We start from the raw sequence: 24,999 nt of genomic DNA, 5'->3' as shown, positions 1-24,999 counted from the left end.
ACAAAGTAGCAGAAGGGCTTAGGCATCTGCACTCAACTGTGTCCTTAACTGCAGGAATGGTTCCTCTTAGGCAAGACCATGTCAACTGGATGTTATGGTGAATTGTCACTGTTGTGTTACCAAGGAGAGCTCTGCAGACAGATACCTTTCATGGCCTTTAAATTCAGCAACAGGAAAAAAAAAAAAAAAGAATTATAATCATAATTCTTACTTATTTTTTGACTATGATTTCAATAATTTCACCCCTTTTGCCATACGTGCTTGGACATTTTTTGGTGTCCTGAACTTTGGTAGGCTTAAAATGCTCAAAAGCAGTGTTTCCAAGCGTGGAGAGGACTGACCAGTGAGAGCTGTTAAATTCTAACACCTCCGAGTAAAATGTACACATTTACTGGGCAATATTATATATGTGCGTGTACATATATAATACATATTTTGGCTGTAGTTGCTGCATTCCTCTGCCCCAGTCAACTGTTAAGCAAATTTTAACAACCCACTTGCTCCTTCTAAGTAGATCGGGAAAAGGTCCTGAGCATAGAGGAGTTGAGTGCTCTCACATCTCCCTTTTGCTCCTCAGTCCCCAGAGCCTAATCTGAATCCGGCGTGCATAGCCGGGCTGGTTATGATGTGCATGAGGAAGTGCTGGTGACCAGGACAGTACCTATGTAGAAGAGTTTTGTGCAAAAAGCCAGTCCTAAAAATGCATAGCTGCACTGTACGGCACTGATTTCTTGCACCCACAGCCTCAGCCCGCCGCCCTGCTCGCCGGCAACCAGCACAGGGGTCTCTTTGCTACGTCAGATTGTGCGGTGCAAGTGTGCATCAGGTGCTACCACCCGGCAATCCCAGGCGGGCTGGCATCTGCCTCCCCTCCGTTAGGACTATTGGAAGGGGCCTTTGGACCCGCACTCTGGACTGGCACCTTGCACCGAGAGACGTCCCCTCTTTCTTCCAAGGATTAAGAAGAGCTCCCGTTCTGTCTTTAACGCGTGCCAGCAGGAGTGGCTTCTGCCCCAGGACTTTCTCTGCGTTCTCCATTAAACAGCTCGATCCCCCGGTTACAGGGCTGTTAGCTCTTAATCTGCCTTTGCAGCCCAGTAAAACCTGCTCAGCAGCCTAAGGGGGAGCATCTCTGCCAGAATAGTTAATATCCTGGTGCTAAGAGCATTTTTCTGCAAACCAGGAGTTGCGTGTTCTTGCTTTTCTTCTGGGCCTGAAGGACTTTGGAGAATGATAGCTCTTCCATCCCTTCTTTGGCTGAGTTTTCAAAGCAAGCCACGGCTCTTTGTGAAGGGCTCAATCCAATTAGGGACGTGGGAAGCAACGTATAGAAAAGCCTATACATCTGGGCCCTTATTCTCTGGATTTCATTTGGCTTAAGGTGGAAAATGTCAACTTCCTCAGTCGTGACAGGACTAAGTTTGGAGTCTGCACAAAGGTGGAGCTCTAAATATCTAGGAAATTCTGAACTCAAAGCGTAGCAGCACCTATAGCCTTTAGACAGCCCAGAGTTTTATGCGCAAGGCCAGGATTTCAATTCTGTGTTTTCCATTTAGGCATTGAAAATGCCACCTCTTTCCCCAAAAGCTCATTTTTATTCAGGCCTGCCAGCTTGGCCGCGTCCTGATGTGTTGCACTGGGGGGTCTTTCTTCTGCTCTGCCTGAGCAAGCGTTGCATCTGCTGAGAAAGTCTCATCTACACCAGCTGTGCGCGTGCCTATGTTGGCCAAACCCCAGCCTATGCAAAGCCCTCGCCTACTTTAGCAGAGTCCTTTCCCTGACAGTTTTGTGAAGGTATTCAGAGGACCTGTACCAAAAGGGCTCCTCATACCTCAAATGCAATTTCCTTGACGTGTCAAGGTGGGACCGTGCTTAAAAGGTTGCCGTTGCAGTAAGAATTGCAGGTTACGCAGTCGTTAGCGGTGCTGTATTTTGGATGAGAAGTTACTGTGCTGGTTCCATGTACTTAAACCTGCTGCTTCTTTAAATAGGTGTCCTTGGCCAGCTTTTCTCACTCGGTTAATCCTAGCACAGATGAACCGGCACGAATATAAAATGTTTATGGCACTCGTCACAGCTGCATATGGAATATATCGGATTGTTTGCATATAGTTAATGCTGTGGATTCATAATTTGGTGCTCTATAAAGAGTCTTAGGCACATTTTCTGAAAGGAGCTGTATAAATGCAGATACAGTTAGCTTTATGGTTTTCTTGAGAAAGAGATACTTTTTAATAAAGCACCGGAGTACAGAATAGCCATTTCCTCTGATTTTCATTCACATAATATTTATAGAACTACACAGCAAATGAGCCGTTGAAAGGGGAGAAAAATTAATGCTGTGAATTAACTTGCCTTGAGAGGAATTTGCGATAAAATTATGAACCTAACAAACTTTAATAAACCAATTACTGCTCCTCCTGGACTTGCGAATATGAAAGCTCAATGGGATTTGATGTAATCCCTCCCTGGGAACAGATGGGCAGATTGCAGGTCTCTGCAGAATACGTTCCAGTGTTCCCAGTTCCTTCCAGAGTGCCCGGTAATCACATTTCTGTACACCTTGCCTGTTGGCAACCAAAATAACGGGGGAAGAAAAAAACTCATGAGCAGAATCAGTTAAGATCTGTGTCTTTGTGACATGCGTCTGTGCAAATTCTGTTTAGTTTTTACCGCCTGGTACTTAAAATCTCTTCACATGCAGTTGGGACACAAAGAAGGATTGGGTTTTTCTGAATGCCCGATGGCGCATTATAATGGGCCTACTCATATTACTGTAGTTAAAGTCTGTCAGCATTTTATTATAAACAGGAGGGATTTGCGGGGATTTATAACGCAGCTGAACCTTTTACTTCAAGCTCAAACCAACTAAATTGAAAATACAAGAACTAAGCCAGGAGCAGTTTTTAATTTTTTTCCCCCTCCCAAAAGTCAGTTTAGTCACAGTTATTGAGTTGCCGTCTGCATTTTTTGCCTTCTGGAGCAGCAAACTTTCTTCGTTTCCGGAAAATAGTGAAAATGTTGCAGCAGCTTATAGATGAAATGATTCTGTGTTTTGTCGAGTGTAATTACAACGGCCTCCCTAAGCTGCTTGTCTTGCAAAATGTATCGACATCTATACAGTGGAAAGCTGCAAGTGGTTTCACTTGCCTCAACTGAACTACTCCAGAACTTAAACTCATGAGTATTTTAAACTGTTTTGTATGGTTATGGTCTTGCTTTTAACTGGAAGTACACGTGTTGGTATCTTCAGGACTTGATCCAACAACACTTCTTTCTTTTCCTAGGTTGTAGCTACTATTTCCCAGATTGTATCTAGTAACTGCTCAGGTCAGTAATGACAGAAATTTCTGCTTGCTTATATAATATGAGTATATAACTTGAAGATGTTAGGAATTACAGAAGATCTAGGTTGGAGGGTACCTTGGAGGCCTCTACTCCAACCTCCTGCTCAAAGCAGGGCCAGCTCTGGGATCAGACTAGGTTGCTCAGGTCTTGATCCAGCTGGGTCCTGAAAACCTCCAAGGACGGAGACTCCACAACCTCTCTGGGCATCCTGCTCCACTCCCTGCCTGTCCTCAGGGGGAAAAGGTTATTCCTTATACCCAGGCTGAACCTTTCTTGTTTCAGCCTACACCCGCTGTCTCTCCTCTTCCCACCACATACCACTGTGAACAGCCTGGCTTCTTCTCGATGACCTTCCTGTAGGTATTGGGGGGCTGCTGTTAGGTCCCCCCAAAGCCATCTCCTCTTTGGACTGAACAAGCCCAGCTCCCTCAGCCTCTCCTCACAGGGCAAGTGCTGCAGCCCTGACCATCTTGGTGGCCTCTGCTGAACTGGCTCCAGTTTGTCCATGTCCTTCCTGTACTGGAAGAACTGTACGCAGGATCTCGATGTGGTCTGATGAGTGCTGAGTAGAGGGGGATAATCCCTTCCCTCCGTCTCCCGGCTGTGCCTGCTCACACAGCCCAGGACGCTGCTGGCCCTGGTTGCTGCCGGGACGCACCGCGGCTCACGTTGGGCTCGCTGCCTACCGAGACCCCCCGGGCCTTCTCCCGGGTTTCATCCATCTGGTTGTCTGCCCCTCTGGATCATAACGTCCTACTTTGATACAAGGATGTTGTGGGAGACGGTGTTGAGAGCCTTGCTAAAGTCACGGTAAATGACATTGCTCTCTCCCCTCATCCACAAATCCAGTCATTTTATCACCGAAGGCAATCAGGCTGGTCAAGTGTGATATATCTTCGGTGAGTCGGTGCTGACCGTTCCCAGTCACCTTCTCCTAATGCCCAGAAATGTGTCCTGAGAGAACTCACTGCATGTTTTCTAATGAACTTAAGGTCATAGAAAGTATTTAGGGTAGTTAGAAGAAGGAAAGTGACTTTATAAAAATACGTATTTTAAAAAGCTGAACTGAGGAACTTGTTAGGTTACAGACAGGCATTACATCCCCATTTCGGTGTGAATAGGAGCAAAGCTGTAAAACCGCACTGTGCTGTCAGAAGATCTGTCATGCTGTGGACAGTGGTGAATTAAAGCTGCTTTCCTGAGACAAGTAGGGTCTGTTGGAAATGGTAGGTGAGGGGTGATGGTCAGGGAGGAACAAGCAAGCATAGGGCTCCAATGGAGGGGACCTTAGGTCCTCTTTTTTTTTTTTTCTTCCTATCCCAAAGCAGAAAAGTGCAAACACAATATACTTCTGAGTGTGACCACAGTGTATTTTTATCTTCTCCATGCTGCGGTGTAACTGTGTGAACACATTTCGAGAAGACTTTGGCATGCTGACCAACGGATTACGGGGAAATCCTCTGAAAATCGTGACCCTGGGCTTCTTTTGAAGATCTTCATCGATGATATATATGTCCCTCCAGAAGGCAAAGAAATTAATGAGCACCTTTTAAGTTGACCATCATTACTTTTAGTCAGATTTTCACACTTCCAGAATAACTTGCTTAAGAAAAGTGCTTAAGTATTGTGGACCATAAGGTGACTTAGCAACTTTCGATAATGTTCCAAGACGACTTGAAATGAAGAACAACGGCATTGCTGTAGTGCATTAAACATATAACAGAGACGTCCATGCTGAAGCAAGAAATCTCTGCTCTCCTTCTGTGGCAGTTTCTCTGCGATCTTCCTTCCGGCCTATGGGACTTCTTTTGACGCTGGGGAAGGCAAAATCCCGCCTTGTGCTGCGATTTAAGGGCAGCTGGTCGTAGTGTCCTGAGAACGTGAATGCCGTTACAGAAGGGTGTGTTTCTGGTTTATGCTATAGGCAGGTATATCTCAAAGGTAATTAATAGATATTAAGAGAAAGTAAGTGTATACACCCATACTAGGAAAAAAATAATTACCATATAATTTATTACATATAGTATTTTTTCATTCTGATTACTTTTTATTTATGTATACAATTTCTAAGTGATTAAAAAGCTTTTGGTGTATAGGCACCAGTATGGGCACTTGGCCTTACAGGACAAAGAAAATGCTTATCCTGATGCATCTCATGTATAAAGTTTTCTGAGCTTCTTTTGAAGGAAATGAGGACGTTAAGTTTTGTTGGGTAGTACTTTTTAGCAGGGTTTATGTGTAAGAACTGATAGGATTTGGCGGTTTTGCGAGATGATTCTGTGTTTTCTTTTAAAGAGCTGATGAAAACGGTTAGTCCCAGCGGAGGTTTTCAAGCAGCTGATGCGCTTTATTATTATTTCATAGCGGTTACTTCTCCGTAGAGAGCTGTTTTGCTGCGAGTTCTTACTCCTCCCTCCCCGTACCCTGAGGAAAAATACTTTGAATTCGGAAACCTGGCACTTGTTTGTAAGAGGGACGGCGGGGCAGCAGGGAAGGGGCCCAGACCCTCCCAAGTTATCGGGCTTTGGCCGCAGGGGCCTTGGGCAGACACCCGGCCCCGGTGCCTGGCAGGCTGGTCACCTTCCCGGGCGCCCCCCGTCCCCCTTTCCGTGTGCGGCCGCGGGGGGTGGCGCCGTGCGCTGACGAGGCTGCAGCGGGGCCGCCGCTTTCCCGCCACGCGGCCGCGCGCACCAGCGCGAGCGGCGCCGGCCCAAGCGCTGCGCTGCGCCAGGAGGCGCCTCGCGGGCCGCGGCGAGGGGCGGCGGGGCGGGGGGGGCAGCGCTGCCCGGGCAGGGCCAGCCCGGCGCGGGGGAGGTGCGGCGCTGCCCCCTGCCGTCGGCCGCGGCGGGAGGTCCTTTCCCCGGCGGCACCGCGGGCTCTGGCGTCAGCGGGCGGCACGCAGCGCCTGGGCGCCTGGGGTCTGTACTGCACTGTACCGTACTGTACTGGGAGGTGGTGCTTGCTGCCGAGGAGGGACTTCGCGGCTGGCCTCGTCGTCCTGCGGGGGACTTGCTCCTAGGGGAGCCGGCATGCCAGCCAGGTAACTTTCCCTTCTATTCCTCTTCTCCTTTTTTTGCTATTTTATTGCTTTTTGTTTGTTTGCTTGTTTGTTTTTTTTTACAGTCGGGGCTTAGTAAACTTGTGCGTGGCTAATTTGTTGATATGTCTTCAAACTCCGTACAGCATTAACTCTTCTGCTTCTACTCCCTGTTACCTTTCTCTCCTTCCCCCCCCCCCCCCCCCCGTTTTCCATACCACAGTCATCAGTGGCTTTAATTTTTTTTTAAAAAAAAGGGGGGGGGGGTCAGATTTTTTTGTTTATACCTCGATCATCCTTTGTATTTAACCCTTCTTACTGCGTAGCATTTTTCTCTCTGTGTTTTTTTGTATGCTACTAAAGTACCAGCAGGTCGCCAAAGCGTTCACTTTTCTGGGGTTTTGGCAGTTTCCTTGCAGGCTTCTTTGCAATGTGAGTGCTGCTCTGAGGGCAATGCTTTAGCTTAAGAAATTGGTGAGTTTGGTTGATTATGGCATCTTATTTAATATAGAAAAGATCTTGTTTCAAGACAGAATGGATGAACGTATGTATAAATACAGGTATATACCAGAGTAATCCAGGTGCTGCATTATTGCGAGGGAATAACGTGTTCCTGTGTTAGGTTAACTCCAGGTCTGCGTTTCATTGCTTCTCCTAAAGTCAGCTAATTGTTGCAGCCGGTAAGCTAATAGCATGGAGGACAGGATAAATAATGAACGATATATTATTAATGTATCGTGGAGTTTTACAGGACTGAGTCTTGCTTGGGAGAGTTTGAGTTTGTATATGTGGTCTGAGTTACTCTGGTCTGAATGCAGCTATTGCTTTTGGTTTTCTGTTCCTGGGGAGGCTGCAGGGTGGTTAGCGAGGGGTTATTTGATGCATTTTATCTGTCCCTGTTAGTGCTCGGGTTTCAGGAACGTAACCCACATGGCTTTGCAGCTGCAGCCCTGGGAAAGAAGAATGCAGTTTAATGAGAGCGCCGTTCCGCTGAAGGACCAAGTGCTCCGCTGGCGGCTGCTGTGAGGAGCTGCCGAGGCAGCGGTGTCAGCCCCAGCCCCTGTGCTTCACGCCTCACCCTTGCACGGCGAGCGTGCCGGCTGCAGGGAGGGTTGGGAGCTCCACATCTCCTTTATGGTTATCTGCTTGTGCTAAATCACGGCTTGGAATAATTGTGTTGTCACCTTGTGTCATATTTGCTCAGGTGTAATAGCTCTGCCAGAAGGGCAGTCGCCTGTAAAATTGTGGTTCAAAGTTTTTAATATCCTTTGGAAAGGTGGGGAGGGTTATGGGAGGGGGATTTTTTTTTTTTTTTTTTTTTTGGTATGAGCTTATTGATTTGCTGGTGTATAGGATTCTCTGATGATACCACCTTTGCTGGGAACACTAGCCAGTCCTTTATGATCAATAGATAGTTGCTCACTACTACTTTTAAATGACAACATGAATGCAAGTGAAGCTGTTAACCTTAAAAACCAGCTGAAGTGGCTGTGGCTAGTGGCTTTATTTCATAGCTAGGTGGTTGTAAGGGTTAAAAGAGTTAAGTGAGAATTGATTCCTGGTGCGCTGCAGGCTTTGGTTTGAGATGTCAAGTTTTAAGTTTCACCGGTTATGCTTTTGAAAATGTGTATTTTTATCACAACTTTTTATCTGTTATCTACAAGCAGTCACTTAAAAAAAAAAAAGAAAAAAGGGGCATGTGAAGGCCATCTGGGTAATTTAATATTGATATTAAACTGTCAGGGCTGAGATGTGGTAATAGTGGCGTTTGTAGCCATTTTTGACACAGTTTGGTCTAAGTTCAGTATTTAAAAAACTTATTAGGAGCTTAAGGTGGGAAAGGACCATCCATGTCTCCGCCTGTGGTTCTTGCTACTGCTGCCTTAATACTTTCTTTGGCATCCTTATTGAGCCCCACCATAGAAACAAATGTATGACTAGCTTTCGTTCTCATGTCCCCGGTACTCCCGTAGATATCAGGAGCTCTTTGGAGTTGCAACCATCTCCTGATTCCCCGAAAAAATACCACCTTGACTATTTGTTGTGCCAAAACGGTCCTTCGCTTAAAAAACTTTCCTTTTTTTCCAGTGCCCTTGCTGTCCTTTTGAGTACCTTTCATCTCAGATTCGTCTTTCTTTTAACACGGGGAATCAAAATTGTTCAGGGCATTCATTTTTAGTTTACCAGTGTTTTTTCCAGAGATACCCTTGCTTTTGCATTTTGATTGGGAATGTGTCTGTTCTGGATCCCAGGATCACATTTGCTTTTTTGCACCTGAATCCCAGTCAAGGTCCATAATTATGTTGTAACTCACCCCAGCTCGCTGGGCTGCCAGGAACTTTGGTTGCGTTTTACTGAATTTTGCCATTTCTCTTACTTCAGCTCTTCCAAACATCTAGTTATTTCTGTGTAATTTCTAAGGCCTCTTTTCTGACGTCTGTATCCCCACTGTACTAAGTGTCATCAGCTTATCCCTGATGTTTGTGATGGAGTAACTAAGGGAAATGTTTAATAGGATTGGTTCCAAGACTGACTCTGAGGAACCTCTAATATTCGTCATGTTTTCGGGACTTGGCCTGTGGGCTCCCCCCGAGGCAGATGCTCGCCCATCTCAAACCTCCCGTGCTAGATGCTGCTTAGCGAATGGTTCCCCACGTGACGTTGTGCTCAGTGCTTTGCTAAAATCCAGATTAATGAGATCTACAGCATTTGGAGAATGTTATCTGAGGAGGTAATCCCGCAGGTTAGTCTGCCGCAGCCTACCTTTTGTTAAACCCATACTGAGTTTGGTCAGATTTTCCCGTGCCTTCCTACCTTTAGGAAGAAATTTGAGTGGAATAAAACTTGGTCTGCCTGCTACAAAAGTAAGTTTCTTAGGCCTGTAGAAAATTATTCTCTTCTTTTTCTTTACATATAAATAGCTTATTTCCTACTCTTTAATTGTATGCTATCATCCCAGTTAAAACAAAGTCTTGGCAAGGTTCAATTTTGTGTGCCATTTATTTCAGAACTGTGGGTTTGACTGTTTAATGTCACCTAAGGGTTTTATTTCACTTTATGATGATTTCCACTTTTGCACCCTTGTGTATCTTATAGTTTTCCCCTTCACCATTCATCCTCTTCCTCACTCAACATCGATGCCCGTAGCAAAAATGGTGTCAAATGTGTTTTGGTACCTAGATTATCCATTGCAATTAACCCTTCTCACTGCATGGTAACTCAATTAGTTGTTTTTCTGATCCTTTCCTACTTACAGCATCGAAAATCTTTGTAAAGATATCAGAAGCAGCAAAATACTGTATTTGGACTTGGGGCTTCCTCAGACTGTCTTACAGCAATTCTCTCTCTCTCGTTTTTCTTCTTGACATCTCTGTTGTCTTTATTGTTAGGCTTTTCTTTTTTTCTTTCCTTTTTTTTTTCCCAATTCCTTTATGTTTTCATTTACAGCCTTCTAATACAGAGGTGGTTATTAGAGGTGTGCATTCATCCAGAAAAAATTATGAGTCTCTTTCTTCCTGAAAGTCTTTTTCTTCTTTTCTCCCTTGCGATACTAAAGGTTTCGATACCTTTAATATGATGATTTCCAGAGCTCCTGCATATTCAGATAACTGAGCTCCTCAGTTTGGTTGTTCTTTCCAGTTAGTTCCCTTAATTCCTTTTTTTTTCCCCCGAAACAAAAGCTGATAACCCTTAATTACAAATCTGTTTTCTTCTGTTCTTCCATTTTGTTTAATCAGCTTATTACCATTCAAAGCAAGTTTACCTTCTGTGAGTGAACTCTCTCAAAAGCAAGTATAAATTAACCTAATTTCTTATAGATATGAAGGTTACCCACCAAATCCATCACATATGAGAGTATACAAATTACATTGCCGTTAGTATTCTTTACTCTTTGTATCTGGAAAATTAAATTCTCCAGTAGTCGCTGAGTTTCTAGTAGTACTTACTCCTCTAAGAACATGGCAGCCGGCTACATGTTGCTCCAAGGGTTTTATGGCATTACCGCGGCCAAATGCAATTTGACTAGATCGTCTCTGCCCAGAGTGATTTTGATCAAAACCCATATGGAAGTTGAACATATGGTGCTCTTCTGGCTGTATATCATTCTAAAATAGCAAATCCTTTAGTGACTATCTTCGCCAGTCGTGTCTGGAGAAATAATAAGGTCAGGTTAGCTGGTTGCGCCGGTGGTTCTCCTGTTTTGGCCTTGGTGTCGGTCCTTCTGCGTCCGTGTGTCTGTGGTCCAGTCCTCGTTTTGGTGGTGCCCCATTCGTTTTAATGCAAGTTCTGCTCAGCTGAATAGACCTTCTCTTCCCCGAGCGGTAGCCATCAGCTAAACTGCCAGCAAGATCATTCACGCGTAGATATTAACTGTTGGCTTAACAAAGAAGTGTCTGCAAAGTTTCAGTGCTGAAATCCAGAACGAAATCCAGGCTTTCAGGAATAAAACCTTTGTATCACAATATACAGAAGGAATTTTAAGCTCTACTACAGGGCTAAACATCTCTAAGGTTTTATGGCAGTTTTTAATATCATATACCTTCTGTAAAGTGATATTCTGCTATGACTTTTCTCCTAAAACTGCATATTTGAATATCACTGATGCTTTAGCTTTGAAGCTGATATGAAGCTTCTAGTGTAAGATGAATCTACTTTCCACATGACTTTCGAGTTGCTAAAACACCTTTTGCATTTCCAAAAAATTACAGTTGCTTGGTAGTATTCCTTTTCTGCCCAGCGTACCAACACGCATTAAATATTCTTGTTATTTCCAAGCACGCTACACTGTTTTACGTTAAATGAATGAGGGAAGAGTAGAGCAGAACTGTGACTATCAAACCTTTACACCAGGATTTTGAGATGAAATTTCTGATGATTCACTGGGACAAGTATGATTTGGTACCGTTTACCTCTGAACATACCATGTCAGGATGTGTCTAGGTCACAAAAGGACAATTTAGTTTCCTTGAATGACAGTTTCTGATCTAGATACAGTCCCTAGGTGAGGTGTGTCCATCGGCAGAAGCCTGGCTGTGTGATTTCTTCTGTGTTCTGGTAAAAGAGTCTGCACTTGCGTGTCTGTGTGTGTGGAGATATTTAAAACCCGAGTGGACGTGGCCCTCGACAGCCTGCTGTAGTTGACCTTGCTCTGAGCAGAGGGGCAGGGATGGATGACCTCCGGGGTCCCTTGCAACCTCAGCTGCTCTGTGGTTCTGTAAAATGCTCGGCACTGGGTTGAATTGGGTTGTGCTGTGCATGGGCTGAACTGAGCGTGGAGTGTTCTGTTGAAGATGGGCTGAGGAGCGAGCCTTGTTAACGGAAGAGAAAAGCAGATGCAATTTCTTTTTGTCATGAAATTCCCTAGAAGACCAGAAAGACTTTTAAAGCCAGATTTTATTGGAATATAACCTGGAACATTTGGCTTTTTAAATGAAGCTTAAGTAACTATGTAAGAATAGGGGTGAGGGGGGCAATAAAGGGGCTTATATGCCACTCTCCTCATGCCCCAGTGGCTTTCTAGGCTGTAGCAAACTGAGTTCCCCTCTGGACCCAAGGAAGCTTCTCTTTCCTTTAAAATGAAGGTCTGGCTTATGTGTGCACTGCTTTCCTTTCAGCAGGTTCCTGGCTTTGTACTGTCCCTCTCTTGTCCTACTCTGCCATCCAAAGCCAGCTTTGCCCCCGACTCACCCGCTCCCCCAGGCACAGAGCAATCACCCTCACGTGCTGGAGGGTGCCACCTCACACAGCTGTTTCCCTTTCTGATAAGAACTCCACAGGCCAGGAACAGCCCAGTAAAACAGATGCTGCTTGTCACAGCAGGTAAGAAACTGAAAATGGGATACAGAGCTGGTCTTGGTCCATAAATTTATAGCCTTGGTTCATAAATAATTGATATAATGTGGTGATGTAGTTTCACACTGCATCCTGCCCATAACTGTTCTGTAATGGGCTTCCAACAAACTTGGTGCTTTAGGGACTCTATTCAATAAGTTACCTGCTCTGCCTACTGAGAATTTGCATTAATAATATTGTGTAATGAGAATAACTCTATATCCCCCGCTACTTTTGTGTCTTACGTTCAGGTTTCTGCATGCTTTGGTGCGTCCTGACCAGGAAGTGTAGTGCTACACCTTTGGAATCGTTGCCAGCCAGATCAGCTCACCACACCACGTTGGCCTAAATTCTTTCGAAATCAGGTAGAAAATTGTTTAGGGTTGTTCTCGCTGAGGGAACAGCATGTTGGATGGCTTATCATTCCTGGTTTGTGGATACAAAACCAGCTGAGTTGCTGTATACCTGACATACTTTGGAAGCCATGAGCATCATGGGGATAAGCACCCCATGTCCTGACCAAGTCTAAGAGCTGCTACCTGCCCAAATGGTGAGCGTTGCGAGTCAGATGCTCTGTCTAATACACTTCACGCTACAATGCGTGAGGTGGTACGCCAATGAAGGGATGGGATTGCTGGCATCGACAACGCTCTTTTTCAGCGCTAGTGGAGTTCTTGCTAGCTTGATACAAACTGCCCTGTGGAGCTTGATGGAAGTGAGATATAAATGCCCTGGTCTACCTCTGGAACCTTAGAGCCTCCTTTAACCCGTGCTGTCATGACCGCGTCAACCCTGTGCAGCGTCCAGTTTGATTTCTGAATGACTAAGATGGGTGTTTGTTTTGCCTCGGCAAGTGAGTTTTAATGCTACACACGCTGCTTGAAATGTAGCTAGAAGTCTAGGATACTCACTTGACCTAAGCATACCTGCAAACAAGCAGAGAAAATGTGCTTTCTCTGTTAACCTTGACTCCTGTTATTTCTTGCAATATGGTCCTGAATTACCCAAATGTTGAACAGGTTGTGGAACAGACCATTGGCAATGCTTTCCTTGGAGGGGGGAGCAGGGGAAGAAATTCTAGCTCCATGATTTAAAATTTTAATAGCTTAAATTCTCCCAGGTTTTCCAGCATCACCTGGAAAGTGGAATCCACGTTGCAATTTATGAGCCGTGGTAGGCTGTGGTTATTACTACACTTGCTTCAGCTGATGGGTTGCGCACTTGGCATTGCTCAAGGGTGGTTCTGTTCTTTACAGAGCTGTCCAGAGGCAATATGGTCGATTGACCTTTGTTTGCCTAGCGTTCTTTTAGGCCTCAGACCAACATCAGAGACTTGAGAGCGCAGCATGAACAATCCTGCACGTGGACTCATTGCTTGTCTTTTGGTATAATCTTAGTTTTGCATTGAGCTAAGTCAATATGAGTAGGTAAAACATGTCCATGTGGTATTCCGTGGAGATGTCTCTCTGTTCAGGTAGTTAAAATGGAGTTGCAGTTCTTGTCGGTGTTCTTGTTCTTTCCTTGTCCTGGCATTGCTGCTTTTATATCCTTGGTCTCTCTCTTCTTTTCCCACCCACCACATCAAAGCTGAGTTTCGCCCCCTTCATCCTACGTGAAGCTGCTCTGTTGTTGTTAGCAGGCGGTGTATAGACCCACTGTAAAGTATGATATACAGCCAGACAGAGTAGCGCTGCATTAACCCAAAGTGCTGGCTCTGTGGGTTTTTTGCTGTACAAGACCACTCTCAGCTGAGATTTGCACGATGGGGTCACTGAGGCACTCTGCAAATGTAAATTTTGTTGTCTAGCCCGTTTCCTGAAGAGTCATCAGAGCCACTGTTAGGCCGCAATTTTCCTCCAGTTCAGTGTCTAGGCCATGTCACGAGAAGAGTTACAGGCCCTCACAAGAGTCACATCGCACTGCGGTGGGAGCTGGGTCAGCTATGGCACTTTCCAGGCACTACCACATGTGTAAGGAGGCAGTAAAGGGGCCTCAGAGGGCCATGCTTGCTTCCAGGTGCACCGTGCCAGGTCCGGTGCCTGGTGCCCTTCCTCCTCTCTGCTAGGCTGGAGATGAGGACAAGTCCTCACATTCCTTTCTCCCCATGGTCTTTCCTTGGACGGCTTATGACTTTGGCCTTCTGTCAACAAACGTGCAAGTTCACAACAAAGATGGTGTTAATTTGGGATCTGCGGTGTCTGTTGCTACTCCTTAGACTGAGAGATGCTTGGAGCGGCTTGTTCTCCCCGTTTTAGACCTTGCCACCAAGTCAAAGAGCTATTCTCCCTGATAGGGATAGTCATTCTCTGGAGTAGGTGGTCTTAGTGGGCACTGCATCCCAGGCCTATGTCGCCAGCTTCTGTCTGTGTCCCTCTTGAGCAGCACCAGTATCTCCCTTGAATCCGGGTTTGGGCTTCAGTAGCCTTGCTGAGGAGGGGTAGCCTGTTCCTCCCTGGATCGATCACAGTGGCTCCTTGATGTGGGATGCCGTGAGGACCTTCAGCAGAGCAAGCCTGCGTGGCCCAGGCTATGTCGTCACAAGCCCCGGCTTGGCCATACAGCTTTTAGCAGAGCTGAAGGGGAACGCCTCTGCCTTCGGCTGCCTTCCAGAGCCCCCAGGACAGTCATGAAGAGCACGGAGGGGCTCCTGCCCTTACCTTGAAGGTGACTGAGTGCTTTCTGAGGGCCAGGTAGTGCCAGAGTCTCTGCCAGGGCTTGTAGAGGTGTCTGGATTGGGAAGTTGGGGTGGTGAAGCTCTAGCATCGTCAGTAGCACAAGCAAGTGCCTAAGGCTTGCTTTGCATGACCGGCAACGGCTCTCAGAGTGGGGAATCGGACTCTCGGTTTCTGTCTTAGGCCAAAACTTTACGTATAACCCCTGAAAAAACGTGACTTACACTTGAGCAGACTCTTGCAGGACTAAGAAATTAGTTGGTAGTAGCAGTGCTGATGTAGTCTTTGGTTTCTAACTCAAGACCATGCAGGTTGCCAGTAGATATTTGCAGAAAACAAGGCAACCGTGAGTACCTCATGGGGGGAGAAAAGAAGGAAGGTTTGTGTACTTACTGTCTCACCACACAACCTACGTGCTTGTTATGAAATGAGCTGATGAGCGATACTACTGCTCCCACCGTCATTAGGATGCAAGTGTTCTCTGAATGTGCCAGATGTTTGGCTTTCATTATCTGGAAGTTTCTTTCATTTCCAGCCCTGGTGAAAGGGAAGCCTGAGCACGTCCAGCAGCATTATGAACAGTTTCCTGTAGGCGCTGAGACAGCAGCATACTTAATGAACTGCGTCGGGCTACGAGTAAGTCCGGCTAATGAATGCTTTCCCTGTTATTTTAGAGGGGCGGCTGGTGACGCTCTTCTGACTCTGGATCACTGAATCCGTATGGATGCGCAAATCGTTCGTCTGAGAGCAGCTTCCTTTTATTTTAATATTTGGAGGGGAAGTGTATACTGTACTCTATATTTTATAGTTGGATTTCTGTGAGAGTTATTCAGGGTGTCCTTGTATTCAAAGCTGGCTAGGAGCGTGTCCTCTGAGCTATCAGTAGAACAAAAAAAGTGTCTTTACTAAAACGTTTTTGTATGAACTCTGGGGAAATTCAGTGAAGATTTTTTCAAAGTAGTATAAATCAATACTTTTTTTTATATGTTACTGGAAATGGTATTATGTAGCAGGAGGTTGTACCCATTGGTGTATCTATAGGTTGTATCCAGCTAGTTCAGACGTGCACAATGCAGGCTGGTCTGCCAAAAGCTCGGTAATCTTTATTAACTCCCTGTTAATACAGCTAGGCAATAACTGTTACTTACAAGAATATTCCCGTGGTAAGTTGTCATGTTATTTGGACTGCTTTGGGATACACGTGTATCTTTTTATTTCTAAGGAGTTAATAAGAGTTTTGGGAGCATTGAAACACACTCGGATACACAGACTGTTGCTGCACCAAGTGGAATGGGTTGGTTCTCTTCAGCAGTAGAAGAGAAGAATTGTTTGCCTGGTCTGCCCTGAAAATAGGTATTTTTCACCAGGCCAGTTGGAGCGTGGGGTTTTTTTTCTTGTTTTTTTCTGTACAATTCTTTTGCACTTAGTGCTTGCCGTGGCCGATCTGAATGTGATCTTCACTGCGGCTCAAGTGTGATTCATTAGTTTTTCTGATGATTGGGCCTGAGAAGCAACCCAAGACCAGAGCCGATGGCCTCGAGGTCCAGACACACAAACTGCATCTTGCAATAGCTGAAACTTTAGGGCTATCCTATGATTATTATTCAGAATATTACTCAGTCACGCTGGAGGTGGTGAAGATGTGGCTAAGGCCTCTTCCTGGTGCTAGGAACAAGATTGTTATGCCTGATACTAGTTAGTCACAGGAGCTTAGAGGAAGAGATCATCTGAGATTTCACAATAGCTGAACAGAGACTGTTTCAGCGGGAGCAGGTGATGGCACCTCAGATGATCTTTGAAAGCATTTTCCTCAGTTTTGTCAGCATCGCTTTTGCCTATGCTTTGTTTTAGGTAGCTGCTCTTCATTCAAGAAGTGGGAAGTATTCTGATAATTTTGTGGTAGCTGCACAGCCGAAGTGCGTAGGGAGCTGCCATCCTGATGTTAGCATCTCAGCCTGTGATTTCTTGCTGTGTTTTTATGCAATAGTGAAGGGAACTGGAAGACGGCAGATCCATCTTTTGGTCTCTCCCAAAGCAGACCTTGGGAGAGAGGATCGCTATCCCCATTCTTTACATTTCCAGGAAAGAATAGTAGGAGCAGTTGCAGCGTGGCACCATCTCTCCCTGAATAACTGAAGGGAAAAAACATTACCTTGGCATATAGTGCATCAAGAAATGGTAAGACCTGCAGAAGTACAAACCCAGAAATCCTCCATGTGCTCCTCTTGTAAGTGGGAGTTCCTGGAACTGCTGTGCGGGGTCCAGATCAGCTCCACTGCAGCCCAGTGATTTTGCATAATTTTCATCAGATTGGACATGAAACAGTGGATTGATGAAGATCACTTGAGGTCCACAGGTGACATCGCAAGTACTGGACATATATACTGCATTTTCCATGGACTTGATGTGCTTTTCCATGGATTTGGTGTGGGTTTTTTAGATGGTTGTTAGTTTCTGTTAGCTGTGACCTCAGCTGCTTTTTTGCCAGGAAGATGCAACATGAGAAATGGATGTGGTCTTTTTTTTTCTTTTTTTTTTTTTTTAACATGTTTTCTTGAAGAACGGCACTCCATGAGGATTTGAACTTAAACAAAAAGTAGGAGAAGGACAGGAGGTGCAAAAGGAACTGGAAGAACATGCAAAGATCAGTCTCTTTGGAGGAGGAGAATATATAGGACGATGAAAGGGGAAGAGAATCAAAAGTTGTGAATAAACAGAAGAGCAGGCTGGGATGGATGACTGCTTTTATTTCTCCGCAAGAATATTTCAGGGGAGCTGAGAGCATTTGGTTCTGTGTAGCTGCTGGAAGCCTGAAGGGAGTTTCACTTCATCTAAATGATTTTTTGTTTCATAATTTGATTTGAAAATGACAGAAAAGCCATAGTTCACACTCCATTATAGAGCAATACATTCTCCTTTCTATGCGGTTTCTTTGAATGTATTGACTGTGATAATATGAGAAGTGGAAAAAAAATTCAATATTTAGTTTCTAATATGCATAATACATACTTATGGATTTACTCTTGTCTGTGGATAACTAAAAGACCATTTTTTGTGCTTAAACAGATTTGAAATACGTCTATGCTATTGACCCAAATGAGACAATTTTCTTGAGTACTCCAGTGACATCGAGGTATTACAGTTAAAATATTAGGTATAACTTTTCAGAAATAGTGAAACTTTTGTAAAATATGGATGAATATATGTACATTTTCCTTTACATATACACTGGCTGAAATAGGTAAGCTACACAAAATATTTGGGTTCCTTCATGACATAAAGTAAGAATATCTTTTCCAGGGAATTAGAAAAAAAGTACAGTTTTTCTCAGTCTTTGCAGCTATTTCTTCATGTGGTGCGTGGAGCTTCTGCCGTACACACTGTCTCTTACGTTACTAACAAGTTTTATGGAGTTCCAGAAAAAGGGTATTTCTTGCAAAAGGTGGGCTACAGGAAGCAAAATAGCATCTATTACTTTCCAGGAGAGGATTTTGAAGCGATTCCTGCTATTTCTTAAAAGTGATTCCTATTCTGCACAATTACTATTCTTGAATTACCGTTAAGTAGATATAAATTCCGTGAAATTAAACACAGTGATCTTTGTAAATAAAACACAACGATACTGCAGGCTGGCAAATGCCTAGCAATAACTGTGAGCTGTCTGGAAAGGAAAAGCCAATAGAGTTAGAGGTTTTTTCTTACATGGCAAATGCTTGATATAAATTTACTGTTTACAGTTATTAATCATATTCATTGATCAATATTTTATAAAATAAATGCAGAAAATCTCCTGTGTTAGCAAGTTTTGGAGAGGCTAAGTAATTTAAATTTAAGAAGAAAAAACCAGCTCTCTCTGCATGACAAAAATAGTAGAAAAATTTCCTAAGTAATGTTAGAGGAAAAGGCATGCAGAGTATTTTGCTCTGATGTTTTACAATTTTAATAGAAATTATTAGCATATTTTAATAATTGTGTTTTAAAAGTAATTAGATAACACCTTTTAATGTTTACCTTGAAATGTACTTTGTTATGTGTTAAGTACTCTACTTCTTGCAAGCTGATTACTGCATTTATTAGCAAAACACTATGCTTAAGGTCTGCCAACTTCACACCTACATGTTGGTGGTTCTCCTTTTTTCTTCTTTTTTTCCTTTTTTGGGGGGAGAGGGTGGGGGTTTCTGTTTTTTCTTTTTTTGTTTTGGTTTGGTTTTTTTTGCTTAAAGGGTAGGTCTAGGATAAGTGACTGGCCTCATGAGCATTTCAAAGCTATTCGGCTAGTGTGAATTACTGTGTTTTACTGTACTCGAGAGATGAGGCATTACTCCCAAAGTGACTTTTTTATTATTGCAGCTATTGTCCAACACAGACAAGTAAAGTGAAGAATTATGCTCATCGAGGGCAGATGCGAGTGGAAATGTCTTTTAGTTTGTAAAGAGTCCTGGACAATTGTTTTCAATGCTAATAAATTAAAAATTTGCCGAGAGACAGCTACGCCCAGGTCTAGTGTTTCACAGAGCCTCTCACCTATGAGTAGGAATAAGCCGTCTTGCGCTTTGGAAACACTAGCGCAGGTTTTCGGCCTTCAGTGGCAGAAGGCTTCTACATCCTAATGCACTGTCTTGTCCCATCCAAACTTTGATTAGTGCTAACATAGCTCAGGGCTTCCTCCTCTTGCATCTTAGCCTTTTTTGTGCAGTACACCCCTGCCCCCCCCCTTTCTTTTAAGGTTCGTTAAGGCTTCTGAGGTGCAACTAAATATTGCTTACTTTAAAGGAACTGGAACACTTTGTTGCTCATCGTTTCTCAAGTTTGAGTTACGCGTCTGAATTTTCAACTAAGGATAATAGTTTTTGTGTATCTGCAATGTTTGTATGGTGACTTCATCTGAGGATTTTCAGACTCACTGGTATTTCTCAATGGAAGGATGTTCCAGTGGAGCACTCCTATTTTAGCCTTTTTATGGAGGGGAGGAATATGTACTCTTGTTGTAAATGACATGCTTAATTGATCTGAGTATGCCATTTATCTAATTACAATAGGAGATTATTAGGTTCTTAGGTAATCCTTTAAATTAGATCAGAAATCACTTTGTCGTGCAGCTTTATGGTTCCTTTCAAATACAGTTTTATTTTCCTGCCTTAATAAAGGAATGAGATGTTCTGTAGTGTCTGTTCCTGTGCTCAGAGACTCCTGTTGAATTTTCATGCAGTGCAGCTACTGTCCTACCTTTGAGTTTCGACAGTATTTAAATTGCAGCTCAGCAGCTCCTTCCTTTGGTAAGCGCTAATTCAGATTTGCATTCAACACAATTCTATTTTTTATTTCCCCAAATGAGCGCTGTAGTGAGCGTGGTACATCACGGTTGCTAATCACATACCCTGCCTGCAGATGTTGCGAGTCCTCCCACTGGGTTAAGATGCACTCATCTCCCCTAATTGGGATTAGTAGTCAAACTGTGCCCCAAGAAGCTGTGACTCCTCCCGCTCTGCACACCGAGGTCACGAAAGCAAGCTCGCTTCTCTTTGTCTCTCTCTCTGGCAATGGGCTTTGCGTTTAAAAGCAAAAAAAAAAAGAAGACAAAACAAAAAAAAACCCATAAAACAACCCCAAATGCTTGCTGTTTGTAGAATTTTTTCTTTTTAAATCAAGAAAACTTGCACATATCTCACTTGACCTATTGCTGACAAATAGAACTTTTTTTTTTGGAGCTTCTGTTACTGGTTTGATTTTTGTCAGGTGCTAATGCCTCATAAGTAGTAAGTTTTCTAATAAAGCCTGCTTAGTCAGTTAGTAATTTTTGTCAAAGATCTGCATTTATTTCTGGGTTTCTCAGCTCGCTGCCCAGTTAAAAACCTCCTATTTTTGGACAGGATATTTTCAAAGAAACTCCAAGATCTCCCTCTTACCATGATTGATGAACATACTCTGAGGGATCGCTGCCTGTTCCCACTAGTGTTTTTAATAGACGATTTGTAAATTCTTGAATTTCCTTGTCCACAGGGTCTATTCAGAGCTTTTTAGCCCTTCACAAATGCAAAATTGGGAAGGAGATTGGTTCCCTTCTTCTTCCAGTCACTTGTAGCTACTGATAGTGAAGCCAGACGAAGGCATGTCTCCGTAGAGTTTTCCTTGGCCGGGGCTATTTCATAATTGTGTATAACCTTTCCAGAAAGAAATTTCTAAAGCTTTGGGATGGTTCCTGAAAAAAGGTGACTCTTAAAACTTCCCCAGCTGTGTGAGAGTCAGGCTGGTGGGGCAGCACGCGGCTCCAGGTGCTTCCAGTCCCATCATCACTTTGGCTGCTGCAAGGTGCTTTGGAGCTGGAAACCAGCCAAATCATGGTACTGCCCTGAATTTCACTCCTCTGACACTACCTGGTCAAAACATCCGGTGTTTTGGACTGCATTCCCACGTGGCTTTTGGTTGATACTGCTATAAGTTGACCGCCGTAATCCATCATCTTAACTTAGAGCTTGTCAGGTTCTGCACCACAAATGCCACCTTCGAATTTTTTCGTTAAGCCCCTGGTGATCAGGGTAGATGGTGATACAGTTGCACCTAGTCTTGGATTCACTGCTAGTACGCTGGATTTTAAAATCTGCATTCTGGAGTTTATTTATTTATTTATTCCTTGACTACACACGTAACGGGCTGCTATTGTCCTGGTCTTATACGGTAATGCTGGCAACATATTCCGTAAAATTTAGCTGTTCTGTGAATGAGAACAACCTCAATTTATGACTTTCTCCAGGAAGGTTTGCACATGCTGTTTTTAGCGCGTAGAGTGGCATATGCGATACTACTTTATCAGTTGTTCTGCAAGTTAAGCTTGGAGTTAAGTGCTCTCATTCTTGATACACCACATTTAATTGTCCCATTAATTCTCAAGGGCTAGGAAGAAATAAGCTAAGGATTTTAAAGATTTTTAATTTTGGCATTTAAAATCGGCGCAGACCCTGCTTTGTATGACTGGGATTTTTGCAGAGTTTTTAACCTTCAGGAAACTACAGTTGTAAGCGGTGTGCTGACAAATTCAGAATAAAAGCTAAATTGCCCTAGGGTCCCGGTAAGGGCTCTTTTGCTGTTGTTCTCTGGTTTCGGAGCTCTCAAGGTCCACCAGCTGCTTCTGAGCAATTCCTAATGCTCGGTTGCTGAGAAATGCCATGAAAGCAAATACCAGTGTGTTCATGAGTTTAAAAATTCCAGAACTTGTTGCTTTCCGAGAAAGGGCTTTATTTACGTGAAAGCTCTGGTCCCAGACAGAGAAGAAGAAAATTAGAGACTGCTGCATGGATGGTACATGTAGGTCTATCTGGAAAATGCAGATAGCTTTGCTTGGTCCATGCTTTCCGTTGGAGTGACTGTATGAGCTTTGCTGGCAGAAGAATTCATCTCCTGAACTCTCCTAACGTTGTCCAGTGTGGATCAGGCCACAGCACACAGCCAAAGGGGCAGCACTTGGGGGTTTTCTTAGAGTTTGTGTGGCTGACAAAAAGGGAAAATCATTTCCGAGTGATGTTGCCATTCGTCAGAGAAGAGTATCTCGTCCGCACAGCGCAGGAACAACGGGAGGCTCCAGGAGAGCCTTTGGCGAGGAGGCAGAGCAGCGTTTTGCCCCTTCCCGCAGCCACGCTGCTCTTCTGCTTTGCATTTCACAGGGCTCCCTCTGTTTTTGTACAGCTGATTTGTCTGGTTTTTTTCAGTCTGACGGCTGGTTCTTCCAGCTTCTAGTCAAACTTCATTGCTTGCTTTATACAGCCTTTTAACTTTCTTTAAGCTTGCATGATTTATCAAAATCCTTATTTCATCCTGCAAGCATAGTCCTTGTTGCTTCCCAGCAATGACGTGCACCTGCGACAGCTTAAAAAAGACTCATGTGCAGCACATCAGTGCTGATGGGGCTGCCTAGGTAAGGGAGCAGGGAGGGGGGCTCGGCTGATGCTGCAAGGGGAGTTGGTGAAGCTGGAGCTGGGGAGTGGAGAGCCCTCGGTCCCTGCTGCTGCGGGCAAGGTAAAGACCTCTCCAGCTCTTTGGGATGGGGTTTCTGCAGGGGTGGAGGGGAGTTTGGGCTGTCACAGGCAGTGGAGGAAGAAGCAGGAGCCTTTGAAAAGAGATTCTGGGTTTGATTTTGTGTGAGTGTGTGTGAGAGAGAAAATCCAGGAGGAAAAAAAATATACATATATATATATAGCTGTATATATATATTTGAGTGAAATTTTAAATCATTCCTATGTTTTCTTGAGTTGGTAATGAATGCTCAATTTTTTGTTCGTTTTAAATGGAAGACCTGGGTTTCTGGCTGCAGACTGCTTGCAAGTTAGGAATGAACCAGTTTTTCTCTTTCTTGAGCTCTTGCGATTGCCTGTGCTCTTTGTCATTCCGCTTTCCAACAGTCTGACTTTTGTGCGGAAACTTGCAGAAGATGTAACGACCTAGCTTAATTTAGTTATGATTTGTAAACGTTGCTTAGGCAACTTAAAAGTGAACCAGCAGACGTTTTTCAACTCCCCTTCCCCTCCCAAACAGTTACCCTTTAAAATCCAAGACTTATGAAATAGTATGCCCAGACTTCAAAATAGTGTGAATCCAACTTTTAATGAGCAAAAATGAAATAGTTTATGAGCACTTGTGATTTTTTTTTTCCTTCTGAGTGAATTCATGTTTTTCATTATTCATGCAGTTCTCTAGTACAAGCAGGAATGCTTAAAGATATTTTTTCTTTGTTCCTTAACGTGCTCGTTTTATGTTGCCATTGTGAAATATTGATATCGGAATAGATTTTGGGATGTTATTTGAGATGTACGTAGCATTTGGATAAAGAAAATAGCTGCGTGTTATTGTTCAGTGCAAAATTATCTGTGCTGTTTTGATTTTGGAAGTCCTAATTCGGTGTATTTTGGGAATGGTCCTGTTCAGGTTTGTTGTGGTTATGATTTTTGCTATTACCAGCATGTGTTGGGGTCCTAATATTCATAGGAGCATGAAAGCCCTAGCCCACGACTACCATTGCTACTAATGAAGCCCTCGGTTGTAATTTTATAGTCATTAAAACACTTTTTCTTACTGCGCCTTTACACCTGTATACAGTTTCTTTGCTTCCTTGGAAAACACTTATTTTTCTTGGAAAAAAAAGTTGCTGTCATAGCAAAGTCCATGTCATGTTTTTATTCAGTTTTGGTAAATGCTCCTGTCAAGATACAGTTTTGTAAAGTAATATTCAAAGACTTGAACTGTCTTGGGAGTGGGAGCATCAGATTTATCTCTTTTTCCTCTTTGAAACACCGCATAGTGTTGACTAGCAGTATAGATGCACTGAAATAAGTTTTTGAAAAATACTCTTCAATAGCAATATTATCTTTTGTCCTACATAATTCTTTATATATCTAGATAGAGCTGGGTCTTTGAATGTAGAAGACCAGACAAATTGATCAAGCTTTTCTGGATAAAGAGAAATATAGATCAAATTGCAGCATAGTTGAATGAAGTCAATGTCTTTTCTGAAAAATAATCCTTGGTTTTTGCACCTGGCCTTCAGATATTCCCAAGAAAAAGTAACTTGTTGTGCATTTGTGATCTTTCAGATATTGCTTTTTTTTGCAGGCTTAGGCAAAGCTCCATGAAGAGCAGTTAAGAGAGATGAGACTGGGCCTTTTTGACTACTGCTTTTTCTGTTTATGGTTAATGAATGGGGAATACGTTTGAGACTAGTCACTGCATCCTATGGAAATATCTTTTCTTGTGTTGGCTCTTGCTTAGCTTTGGTTCCCCCCTGTGTTTGAGGGGATATTTGTATTTACCGTATTGGTGAAGGGAGGTCCAGAGATCAGGTTTTTGTTCAATTACAAATCAATAGCAGAGACTTCTTGGACTGCAGTGTCTGCTTGCTTGGTACAAATATTCATTTTTTTATGCATGTGAATACGCACAGAGCCAGGCCCCAGGCATGTTAACAAGAGCTTAAGTAGGTTATACACATAAAATTATAAGTTATGTATGTGCATATACATGTATAGCCTTGTAAGGCTGATGAAAGTGAGGAGGGTTGTTGAGAAGGAGGCTGATTTTAAGCAGGCTTTCTGTGCTTGGATGTTTCTCATAGCCTACGGTTCC

The 24,999-nt window shown here is 43.6% G+C and overlaps 1 protein-coding gene across 7 annotated transcripts in view; it reads left to right on the top strand.

Moving 5' to 3' along the window:
- LOC112981614 (protocadherin-15) overlaps positions 1 to 24,999 on the top strand; it is a 1,192,166-nt gene that overhangs the window by 816,976 nt on the left and 350,191 nt on the right. The window contains exons 1-2 of one of the 7 annotated variants that reach the window (XM_064513573.1): positions 6,171 to 6,388; positions 12,469 to 12,582. The exons of 5 other annotated variants lie outside the window; for them this stretch is intronic. The gene's annotated coding sequence lies outside the window, so the exon portion shown is untranslated. Of the gene's footprint in view, positions 1 to 6,170; positions 6,389 to 12,468; positions 12,583 to 24,999 lie in introns of those variants that run through there. One more of the 7 variants, XM_064513574.1, reaches the window with a different exon arrangement.

The sequence above is a fragment of the Dromaius novaehollandiae genome, chromosome 6 (genome assembly GCF_036370855.1).
Source record: "Dromaius novaehollandiae isolate bDroNov1 chromosome 6, bDroNov1.hap1, whole genome shotgun sequence".
NCBI lineage: Eukaryota > Metazoa > Chordata > Aves > Casuariiformes > Dromaiidae > Dromaius > Dromaius novaehollandiae.
The sequence above is the reverse complement of the archived record's forward strand: the minus strand, read 5'-3'. Positions and strand labels throughout refer to the sequence as shown.